This window comes from Simochromis diagramma, unplaced genomic scaffold (genome assembly GCF_900408965.1).
Source record: "Simochromis diagramma unplaced genomic scaffold, fSimDia1.1 OVJJ01000026.1, whole genome shotgun sequence".
NCBI classification, from domain to species: Eukaryota; Metazoa; Chordata; class Actinopteri; order Cichliformes; family Cichlidae; genus Simochromis; species Simochromis diagramma.
Window position 1 is genome coordinate 555,614 of NW_024386985.1, and position 12,261 is coordinate 567,874.

At 37.7% G+C, this 12,261-nt stretch overlaps 1 protein-coding gene and 1 long non-coding RNA gene across 5 annotated transcripts in view; one reads left to right on the plus strand and one right to left on the minus strand.

Moving 5' to 3' along the window:
* Window positions 1-1,184, minus strand: part of LOC120738627 (tumor necrosis factor receptor superfamily member 14-like) — an 8,043-nt gene extending 6,859 nt beyond the window's left edge. The window contains exon 1 of one of the 3 annotated variants that reach the window (XM_040039982.1): window positions 717-1,184. The gene's annotated coding sequence lies outside the window, so the exon portion shown is untranslated. The remainder of the gene's footprint in view (window positions 1-716) is intronic. The other 2 variants (XM_040039981.1, XM_040039980.1) reach the window with 2 other exon arrangements.
* Window positions 1,185-8,636: 7,452 nt separating this feature from the next.
* LOC120738632 lies at window positions 8,637-10,149 on the plus strand. 2 transcript variants are annotated; one of them, XR_005697032.1, is made up of 3 exons: window positions 8,637-8,820; window positions 9,049-9,387; window positions 9,530-10,149. It is a non-coding gene; the product is annotated as an uncharacterized LOC120738632 (long non-coding RNA). The 2 variants fall into 2 exon arrangements; XR_005697031.1 differs by having other exon boundaries at window positions 8,649-8,820; window positions 9,049-10,149.
* The last annotated feature ends 2,112 nt before the right edge of the window (window positions 10,150-12,261 follow it).

Genomic DNA, 12,261 nt, shown 5'->3' on the forward strand with positions numbered 1-12,261 from the left:
TGCACTACTCTGCCTGGTTTACACTCAATGTCATTTACCCTTACCTGAATATTGTATATTGTATATTGCATAGCTTTCTTGTTAATTTGTATTGTATTTATTTATTTAAATTTTTACTTTTTAATTATTTTATTTGCATTTTTTAATCACTCTTATATTTAAATGTTCATTTGCTATTTCATCTAGGGTTTGAGAGTAACGAAATTTCTATTCTCCGTATGTCCTGTACATGTGGCAGAATTGACAAATAAAGTTGACTTTGACGATGTGATGATTTTACTGCACCGATTCATGTTGAGTGTATAACCACAGAGATGAACAGCAGCTTCTACCATACTGTAATAATCAGTATGACTGTATTATGATCATGATACTTTATAAAATTTAGTAAATTTATTATCTTTATTTCTACAGACACCTGTTTCTGTTCACTACAACCAGCAGGGGGCGTCCTGCAGCGACACCAGGGATGGTAAACAAGTCAGGGTGGTAAAATTCGAGAATCTGATGTATACTAAGTCAGGAACAAGTATTAAAGATGAATCCTGAGGGGTTTTATAACATATTTATAATCACACACACGCTCTGCGCCTGAAGCCTTCTGTTCTCCCGTCACGGCCTGATGCTTATGGCGGCTCTCCGCCTAAAACAACAAAAATGTCATCTTTCCTCCGTCACGGAGCTCCGATATGCTCAAGTGTCTTTATTGTTATTACCTGTTTGTGTGTCACAGGAAGAAGAGAAGGGAACGTCCTCTTACAATGACCAATGTAACCTTCGGGCCCCACCCGAAAGTTAGCAAAGTCTGCTAACGGCTCTAATGTCGCTAGCTACAGTAGCGTAGTTAGACAGCTGCTAGCTTGACCCTTAGACAGGAACGTGCTCGCTTCTGTGCTAGTTCAACTGTTCGCGATCAGTTTACTGTCCGTGGATGACAGACGGGTTATCCACACAATCCTCATCAACCACACCGTAAGCACCAGCTATGTTCCGCCGTTTTCTCCATTTTGTTGTTCTTCTTTTCCTGTTTCTTCTTCCTGCTCATCGCCTTTCAAAATAAGAGCACCTTTTAACCTGAGCTAATGTGGAAACAGTGAATAAAACAAAGTGCCAATCCATCCATGAATATTACAATAAAAGCTGAACCCATGGTCCACAGAGCTGTACGACTATGTATGACTATATTACACTGACCGTGTGATAAAGCTCTGTAACAGAGACACCTCAGCTTGACCAACACAGAAGATGAAAGCGGACAGGTTCAGGTTCCGGTGTTCTCTAACGCTCACAAACAGAAAATGACGTATGTGGAATTTCATTTCATTTCTGTGATTGTTGTTTTAAACAGTCTGCTGTGCAATAATATAATAAAATGAAAATAAACACATGATGCCATTTTATTTAGGATGATTTCATAAAAGTTCACAAACCAAAGTCACACCACATCCACCTTCATTTCGTGCACAGATGATGGCTGTATCCCACTTCAGGGTCTGCAGCCTTAAAGTATGCAGCCTCAACGATCCTCAAGGGCCGCGTACTCAAAGACCGCTAAGGCCGGAAGTGTGAGGCTTGTGAAATGGGACGGTCTAGCCTCCGTCGCGCTGCCCAGGTTGCCTAGCAACCATGATAGCTGGAAACGTGTGGTTGACGGAAATGAAGGAGAACATGTTTTGTTCGTTCGTTTGTTTGTTTCTACATGAGCTTTGTGTGATTTAATAAGTATCTGAGGCTAAGACCACAGGACTGTAAAACATGATTGATGGGCTTCATATCTGTACTGAACAGTCATATAAGATTAGCTAGTAAATAACAAATAGTTAATGTTGTTCATGAGACTAAAGTCAGTGTAAATATGATATGGCCAATATTATAGTTATTATGCTAATCATTATTAGTTATTACAGCAGTGAGTTTGAACTCTCAAATCAAATCACTTCTATTGTCACATCACATGTGCAGGTACACTATACAGCACATGTGAGTGAAATTCATGTGAGTGAACTCTGTGTCAAATACTGAACTTCAGTAAAGATTCAAGTTGCAGCTATTTATATGTTCTATCACCTTAAATCTTCACTCAAAGACACTCAAGTATCTTTGACAGTGTATATATAGATGTATTATATATAAGAGACAAATGTTGTTCCTTCCAGTATGTTGGCATTATTACATTTGGCTCAATGCTTACATACATGTGTAAAAAGCAAATGTACGAGCTGTGAAAACTGTTTCTGATAGAATGAAGAGTAGACTGATATATGAAATATTCCTTTATTGGGTGAGAAAATCAGACCATGTCATAACTGCTTTAAGTCATACAGAATAGATATCAGAGCCTTAAATAGGCTGGCTTCTGCTAAATGGGTCAAACTGGGCAAACTATATTACACTGACGGTGTGATAAAGCTCTGTAACAGAGACACCTCAGCTTGAACAATGCAGATTATGAAAGCGGACAGGTTCAGGTTCCGGTGTTCTCTAACGCTCACAAACATATAATGACGTATGTGGATTATAACTTCATTTCTGTGATTGCTGTTTTAAACAGTCTGCTGTACAATAATAAAATGCCATCATGGATTTATTTTCACTTTATTGTATTTAGGATGATTTCATAAACAAGTTCACAAACCAAAGTCAGGTTATTATAACGCTACATGATGATGTTCCTATGGGCAGAAATCTGTGCCATCAGAAACTGAATTTGAATAAGTTAAATTTGAATTTGAACAATTCAGATTGAATCTGAATTGTAACTTAAATAAATGCTTTTGAAAACTGAATTTGAATTAGTCTAATTTGAAATTGAATTTATGGTTTGAAAATGATCATCACTAAATTGAAATTGTATTTTATATTTTGAAAATGAATTGATTTGCTTTGAAACTGCATTTTATCCTTTAAAAATTCAGCTCTCGAATAATTTCAGTTTCACTTCTCACCATTCAGTTTCAGTTCTACAATTCAATTTCAGTTCCAAAGTTCAGTTTTTTGGAACTTACATCCGGTTCCGGTTCAAGCGCAGATTAATAGAACTACGTTTTACTAGCGGACCGAAAGTGTTACTGACGGGAATCTACAGCGTCTTGAGCTGAATTAAGACTTCAGAAGTCATTTGTCATGTCGAATGACCAGCGGATAAACTCTCAGGTTGGTAATAAATGTATTACATGTATAAAAACAAGCGTCATGTTAACAAATGATAGCCGTAAGGTAACTTTTATGCTTATTGTAGCTGTTAGCTAAAAATGCTAATTTAGCGTAGTTTGCAGATTGTTCCATAGTTTCACTCCATGAACAGAAACACAAAAGCCTTTTCTTGTAGTACGTACCTTCATTGTTTTGAAGTTACAAAAACCCCTTAAATTATAACTTCCTTCTTTCAAAAAAAACATACTCTGAATATTACCTGGCAGTTCTTTATTTTTTGCTTTGAATAGAATTTGTGCTGTTTGGAATTTCACTATATCGTCAATTTTCAATATTTCAGACTGCAAAAATAGTGAGTTTGTATGTTCCCTATAACCTGCATTGTGGATGATTCGAATTGCTTTTTTTTGAAGAGTAAAAAGTGAATGTAATGTGGTTTTATAGTTATTGCCCCAGACCTCTGCACAATAGCTTAAGTATGGTGAAACCAGTGAACAGTAGAGAATATGAAGTGATGTTCTGTCGAATACCTGTTTTGCCTTGTTTAGTACTGCAATGCTTCGTGATACTTTGGAATGAATATATCTTACGTGAGCTCTCCAGTTAAGTTTTTCATCTATTATTACCCCCAGAAATTTATTTTCACTGACTCTTTCAATATCAACACCATTTATTTGAATCTTTGCATTTGTATTTAAACTACTATTTCCAAATAACATCAGTTTAGATTTATTCAAATTTAATGATAATTTGTTTTTATCAAGCCAGAACTTCACTTTACTTATTTCATTAGTCATATCCTCCAATAAATTCTGCAGATCATCACCAGAGCAAAAAATGTTTGTATCGTCAGCAAAGAGAACCATTTTTAATACTTTGGACACTTTACAGATGTCGTTAATGTACAAGTTGAAGAATTTTGGACCCAAAACTGACCCTTGGGGTACACCACAAGCAATGTCCATACATAAGGAGCAACCACCATTTATTTTCACAAACTGCTTTCTGTCACTTAAATAACTCCGGACCCAATCTAAAACTACCCCTCTGACACCATAACGTTCCAGTTTTCTTATTAATATATCATGATCTATAGTGTCAAATGCCTTTGTCAAGTCTATGAATAACCCAGCCACATATTGCTTTTTGTCTATGGAATTTGTGATGTATTCTATTGAATCTAATAGTGCCGATGATGTTGATCTGCTTGATCTGAATCCGTACTGACTCTCAGTGAGTAGTTTATGTTTATCTATAAATTTTTCCAGTCTGTTTTTAAACAGTTTTTCAAGAACTTTTGAGAATTGAGGTAGTAAAGAGACAGGCCTGTAGTTTGTGAAATGGTGTTTGTTCCCAGATTTGTATAGAGGTATAACTTTTGCTATTTTCATTCTGTCTGGAAATCGACCAGTTTGAAATGATAAATTACAGATGTATGTAAATGGTTTTATAATAGCCTCAATGACTCTTTTAACCACTATCATATCAATATCATTACAATCCAAAGATTTGTGATTTTTACATTTTTTGACAATTTCAAGAACTTCATTTTCATCAACGGCTGTGAGAAACATAGAATATGGATTTCTGTCAATCAGTGTATCGGGTTTTTCCTGTGCTTTCCCAGGATCAGTGATTGTTCTTGCTAAATTTGGTCCAGCAGTTACAAAGAATTCATTGAGACTATTTGCCACAACATCCATATTGTATTCTTCATGGTCATTACAAATGAAATACTTGGGATAGTTCTTTTGTCCAGTCCCACATTTTATAACACTGTTCAGGATTTCCCATAATCTTTTATTATTATTTCTATTTATATCTAATTGCTTCTTATAGTATTCCTTTTTACTAAATCTAAGTATATTAGTTAACCTATTTTTATATCTTTTGTATCTGATTTCAGCATCTTTAGTTCTCGTTCTTAAGAACTCTCTGTATAGAGCATTTTTCTTTGTACATGCATTTTGCAGACCTTTTGTTATCCATGGACAGTCCATATATTTCTGTTTCCTACTATATTGCTTTATTGGACAGTTGGTATTGTACAGTAATGTAAATATTCTGAGGAATTTATTATAAGCACTATTAACGTCCTGTTCCTGATATACTTCACCCCAGTTTTCCTTCAATAAATCTTTTTTAAATGCATTCATTCTTTCTTCTGTTCTTACTCGTCTGTACTCTTTTTTACTGTCCATTTTATTGATCTTGTAATTCCTATCATAGATTGTAAAAATTGGAAGATGGTCACTTATGTCGTTAATCAGGAGTCCACTTACAGTCTTATTTTCAATGTCATTTGTAAAAATGTTGTCTATGAGAGTTGCACAATGTGATGTAATCCTGGTAGGTCTAGTAATTTTAGGGAATAGGTTCATACAGTGCATTGTGTTTATAAATTCCTCAGTGGTTTTATGTTTATTTGGGTTTAGCAAATCAATATTGAAGTCTCCACAATGAAAACTTTTTTGCGAGCTATTTCAATAAATGTTTCTTCTATCCAGTCTTTAAATGTCTCAATACTACTACCTGGAGCTCTGTATATACAGCTAATGATTACATTTTTACTTTTTCTTTACAAATTTCAACTGTAATACATTCTAGTACATTATCAATCACCATCGTCATCTTTTCCACCACATTAAATTTCAAGGATTTGTCCACATACAAGGCCACTCCTCCTCCTCCTTTGTTTCGCCTAGTTATAAATGTGAATTCATAACCCTCCAGTTCAAAGTCTGTTCCTTTTTCCATATTGATCCAAGTTTCTGATAAGGCAATGACACTAAATGGATGTGAAAACTGGTTAAGATATTCTTTGATATGACTAAAATTAGTATAGAGACTTCTACAGTTAAAGTGGATAATTGATAATTTATTCTCAGTTTTAATCTTCTGATTGTAGTCTTTATTTGTATAGTAGCAGCAATTGTTATTGTTAGATGAGAAAAAGTTGTTGTCTGGATCTATTTCATATTCCAAGTCATGTGTATTGTGATCCATATAGTTAAATGTTTTCAGTTCCAATTGATCATATTCTGCAACTGTCTGACTGATGCAGCTGATTCTTCCAGATGTATCTGAGTTCTTCCTTCCAGTTTGTGTCATAAGTGAGTGTGTGGTTGTCTGTTACCTTGTTTGCCGTCCAGATCGTGTTGCTCACTGATATTTTTCGAGATCCGCCATATTTTTAATGGTCAGAACTTTGGCTTCCTCTGGTGATCCGTTTAGTTTAATGAATATTTTGCAGTTCGTCGTCCAAGTGCTTTGGATTTTTCCCAGCTTCTTAAGGTGTCGCGCTTGTGTATATGTATCGAACAATACAAAATTTTTAATTTATTTTATCAACTTTCCTTCTGACGATGCTGTCTGTGTTGAGCCCTCAGTGGATCTGCGCTCGACAGTGCAGCCTAGGCGGAGTAGTCGAACGCAGATTCACTGAGCGCAGGGCAAGCTAGCAAGACAGAAGTTAAGCTCTCCTTGCAACATGGCAAATTGAACCTCCCCCACCCTCATTCAGATCTGGCGTTTGGAACTATTTTGGTTTTCATGTGACGTATGACCCTGAAGGTAAGCGTGTCATGGACTAAAGTAAAACGGTATGTTGGATGTGCCACGCAATGCTCAATTACATGGGTGGGAGCTAGTGTGGCGATCGTGGCTCAAGAGTTGGGAGTTCGCCTTGTAATCGGAAGGTTGCCGGTTCGAGCCCCGGCTTGGACAGTCTCGGTCGTTGTGTCCTTGGGCAAGATACTTCACCCGTTGCCTACTGGTGGTGGTCAGAGGGCCCGGTGGCGCCAGTGTCCGGCAGCCTCCCCTCTGTCAGTGCGCCCCAGGGTGGCTGTGGCTACAATGTAGCTTGCCATCACCAGTGTGTGAATGGGTGGATGAATGGATATGTAAAGCGCTTTGGGGTCCTTAGGGACTAGTAAAGCGCTATATAAATACAGGCCATTTACCATAGTGTGTTAGCCCAGTTAGCTCGTTAACGTGTTGGCCGTCCAGCCCCACACACGGGGTGATCTGCGGAGATCACCGTGGAGATCACCAAATTTGCCATGTTGTGGCGTTAACGTCATTTCAACGAGATTTACATTGACAGCACTAGAACACAACGAATATGACTGCACATTTACGCGGATATCATCCTATTGCAAAGACAAGTGGAAGCAGACAAAAACAACAAGCATGCATGCTACAAACTTTACCCGAGTCACTTTTTGACAGCCATTAGCACATGATTCTCCTTATGGGGACTTGATATGTTTAATGTGTTTAATATGCTGCTGAGAATATAGCCCAGAAGCGTATAGTATAGCCTTTAGTTTGGAAAGAGCCATTTCTCTGTAATAAACTCTCTTTTCCAAAGATGAGTGATTCCTCAATCAGAAACAGGGCTTGCAAAATCGCTAGCCTGACGTCCCGGGGCTAGCGATTTTTCCAGTCGGGCTACCAAAATCTATCTCTGCCCTGCCCGTCGGGCTATCGTAGGAAGGAAAAATATATGTCAATGCTTTTGCATTCTTTCGGAAATGTAGCTGGGTAGTTATGTCATTGGCATCGGTGAGCCACTGTCAATATGTGACATATTGAAATCGCGTTTGAATTTGCGCTTGTTTTTTGCTTTCACTTTGCAATCGCGCGAACTGTGTATAGAGAGCGACAGTACTGATTGGTGAGTGATGATAATTTGTGCACCAATTCCTCTGACATCGTCTTATCAATCGTTAGCTTACTATGCAAACATGACAAGTGAAATCTCCCGCAGCAAGCTTAAACATGTGAGAGGTTGATCGCGCAGAGAATCGCTGAGCGTTATGTGAATGCGTGTGTAACCAGGGCTGCACATAAGTGGTCCGCAGATGCGCATTCGCTGTCAAAATAAAAAATGCGCACAAGATAAGAAGTTGCAACGCGTGTTTGCGTACATAAGATTTTCAGGAGGAGGACAGACATTTGTTTAGAACTCTTAAAGATGCCAAAGAAGCTCCTTTAAGCAATTACTGTGATGTTCCCCCACCTCCAAAGAAATGTCAGGAGTCCGAACCACAAAAGAAGCACGTACTCTCGGAAAAGTAGTTGCAGGAGGTGAGCTGGCTTCAAACAAATGATGAACGCACAGAGATTTGGTGCAGAATGTGCTGTGAAATTTAATAAATGACAAATTAAAAAGGCATGAACATTTTTTTTTGTATCGAAAAAAATATCGAACCGTGACACCAAAATATCGAACCGAACCGTGAATTTTGTGTATCGTTGCACCCCTAGAAAAAAAAATAAAAATATATACTAATTTAGCAAACTAATACATTAATTTGACACCTGTATTGAAAATCCGATATTGTATTCATACAGAATCAGTATGGTATCATTGTTTGTCTGTTCACTGATTGCTGAAACTAAGAGCTACTTTGATCTGTTTAGATCTAAAGTATCCAAAGTTGAGCTCTAATGTTTCTTCACCGTTGTGTGTGTGATATCTGATTTCCTACATGCTGGCAGAGCAGAGCAGCAGTTTGTGCTCACAGATGGTGACGGTGTGGAAAGACGGTGGTGTTTCCTCAGAAGAACTAGCAGAGTCACAAAGGACACCAGTCCATCTCACCACCTTGACTTGCTGACTGATGCTCGTCTGCACTGCACAGAGGAAATCAACTGACCGAGGTTTGTCCAGTGACGTGTTATGACATGTATATTTGTTTTATGCTTACAGATATGTTTTTCTTGAGGAAATCAACTGACACATATTTTCTCTGCTTTGTCTAACCTCTGCAGAGGTTACTGGGATATTTGTTGCAGATGTTCAGCAGGAATGGAGAAACGGAATCAAAGGGAGATGTTTTTGTAATGTGAGTAAATCTTCAGTATTATTTATTTGCTTGGTTATATTAGGAGTGTTTCTGAGTGAGGGGGAGAGGAGTCATCATCCAGGTAAAGTGACGTAGATCAGTGGATACACTTGTCTCCCCTTTAAAGGAGACGATCCAAGTCATCCTTAAATGTTAGTGCTTTCAAATACACAAACATTTTTAAAGGACAAAAATGAACATCCAACTTTGACTGTAACACAAAATAAATCTTTGCATGTGTGTTTTCAAACTCTCAGATGGGCAGGATATCAGTCTTGGACTGTCTAACCTGCCGGAGCAGCATTGAATGACCACCACACATAAGCATGTTCCTGCAACATTCAGCATCTGATCCTTGTTCATCTGTGTGCTTCTGCTTTTGGTAAGTAGAATTACCTAACTACAGTAACTCTAAACACATGCCATCCATTTCTAACGGCCTGGTTACTTCCTGTCAGTTACTTTAGAAACCATGTGGTCACCTGACCTAACACTGTTTCTTCTTCTTCCCCTTAATGTTGAAGTGTCAAATGTCAAACAGCTGGAGAGGAAAATACACCAGTATACTGGGATGTTTCACCAACACGTGCCAGACACTGTTTCTTCATGGTGACATCACCAGAGACAGTCCCGCCCACCTCAGGACCTCGCCATTGATCATGATGATAATAATGATGACAGCAGGCAGAACTAAGACTATAAAAAATCCATGACCAGAATGTTTAGATACTTTCTAATGAATACTGAGAGCTTCTTTCTGTGTTTTGTCTGTTTTGGGTTTTTTTGTTTTTTTTGTTTGTTTGTTTTTTTACCTCATTTCCTACTAACAAAGTTCACCAAACTCACACAGTTTACATTCTGTATGTTTCCATCTTTACCAGCCACACTCTAAATGCAATTAAGAAAATAATCCTTAGAAATCATTGTTTTTCTCTTTTGTAATTGATGATAATTCACTGAGTATACTGTGCTGCCTCCTTTTATTGCGTCACACATTGCTTTAAGTTTTTCAGTGTCCAGTTATTTTTTACTGCTGTTTGAATTCTCTGTATGTTTGACCCTGTAGACTGTTTGATGGACTGCTTGTCTTCCTGTTTGTAACCGCCGCCTGTTTTTTAATAAAGATTTGGATTTCTGACTTCAACACAGCCTCTGCGTGTCCTCCCTTTGTGTCCTCTTCCTCTGTGAATGTGTTGCATGTGTCACAGATTCATTTTATTAACAGCTTTCCCACAGTGAGTTGCATCAGCATTCATTCACAGCACATTGCAGAAGGATTCAGATTAATACAGTGATCTTATAGTCAGAATTATCCTGACAGAGTGCCACTGTAAATGATCTTTCATCAGGTAAATTTTAAAGTTCAGTATTTCAAAGCAGGCATTATGAAAAATCATACTGGCATTAGGACTGTAACAATATGTACTTACAAAGTCAAAGTTTTTTTTAATTATGCTAGAATATTGGAAGACGATCAACTTTTAGTGTTTTCCGCATATTAATTATTCTGAAATAGAGACGGTGACCCTAACTGTACAGCAGCACTAAACAACTGACAATCTAACAGACATCATTGGCCTGAGCTGTCATGCACAGTGAGTCTGATCCTTTGCTGTGAGAGTCTGACAAGCATGTTTCTGGTCAGTTTGGAAGAAATTATATCACAATGTTGATATTTCTTTCAATATTCCTTCTCTTTTACAACATAAACTGATCAAAGCTACTTATGTTCACAGCATGTAATAATACTGACAGTCCAGGGCATTGTGGTTTGTTGAACTAGGGTTAGCAATTCAGACATATGTAATCAATATTACTCTTCCTGGATATAACAAACGCCTAGGAATTTGTATTATAATTCATGAAATATTCATATGCAGTACAATTTTATATTATAACCACATATTCACCCAGGCTCATGGTGGCGTGGGGCTCTGCCCTGGGATGCTTGAGTGAAAGGTAATGTACACCCTGACCAGGTATCCAGTCTGTCACAGTTGTTTTTAATATTTGGTTAAAAAAATATGAGTGAAAACAAAAATCCAACTAGGATTCTTGCATATGATGAATGAAGTTTCTCTTTGACTGTATTGTCCAGCTGATCTATCAAACCTCCAGCAGGTGAACCTTATTCATGACATAACACAGTAACAATGTAAAAAATTAAACAGCAACAGTCTAAATTCAAAGTGCATTCTAAACTCCTCTTCAGTAAATTATATGGATGTGCAGTGAGTCATTCAGGACTGTAAAACATGAACTACAGAACCCAGAGTCTCCATCATTAAATCTCTGGTTGCTTCATTTTTCTATCTTATATCAGATACTTTAAAGGTTTTAGTAAAGTTGCATTGTCATGGTGAGGCAAAGTGCTTTATGTGTGTGTGTGTGTGTGTGCGCGTGTGTCATGAACGGCTATAAAATGTCTTTAATTACCAAACAAAGCGGGGTTTGAGTTCGATTTACAGCAGACTACTACTTGTAAAAGGAACGCAGCCTTCCTACGGTGGACAGCTAATAACAGGAATCGGACGCGGTCCACCCAAGTCCACAGCAACAGCCTACCATGACCTTAAAGACATATTATGTCTTCATAACTATCAAAAACGTGAAATGATTTGCAAAGCGTGAAAGTATTACAGGTGAAGAGAGCTATGGCGGTATCTTTGGAAGCGGTTTACATAGCTAATAATATACGATGTAACCATGGAGACAGTCAGTCACGTGAGCTAGCGGTGCATGTTTACTACAGTAAATAAGGTGATTGTGTGCAAAGCGTCCACACGCTGCAGAGGGTAAAGACATTACTTCAATATTGTTTTATATTTACGTATATTTGCCTTCTGTTGACCATCACCTCAGGTTCACCATTACAGTTTCAGCATAAAAATGCACACAAAACTCATGTCTCAGAAATAAGCATAGCTGTTCATGTTTGTCATTATAGTTTTATTTGTAAGAAAATTGTGAACTTCATGTTGTGCATCTAATCAAAGAACATTTCACAAGTCTGAGTCATTCCTTTGCCCTACGAGAGCTGGAATAAATATATACAATTACAGTTGAGCAAACTTCAGTAAAATGTTGAAACAGTAGAGACAGTCAGAAATGGGATCAGATTCATCTTTCCTTACAGACACGGAGAAGCTGCATTCAGCTTTTATGCTCCATATATCTGGAACAAACTCCCAGAAAGCCTCAGATCAGCTGAAACACTCAGTTTATTTAAATCCAGGTTGAAGACTCACCTATTCTC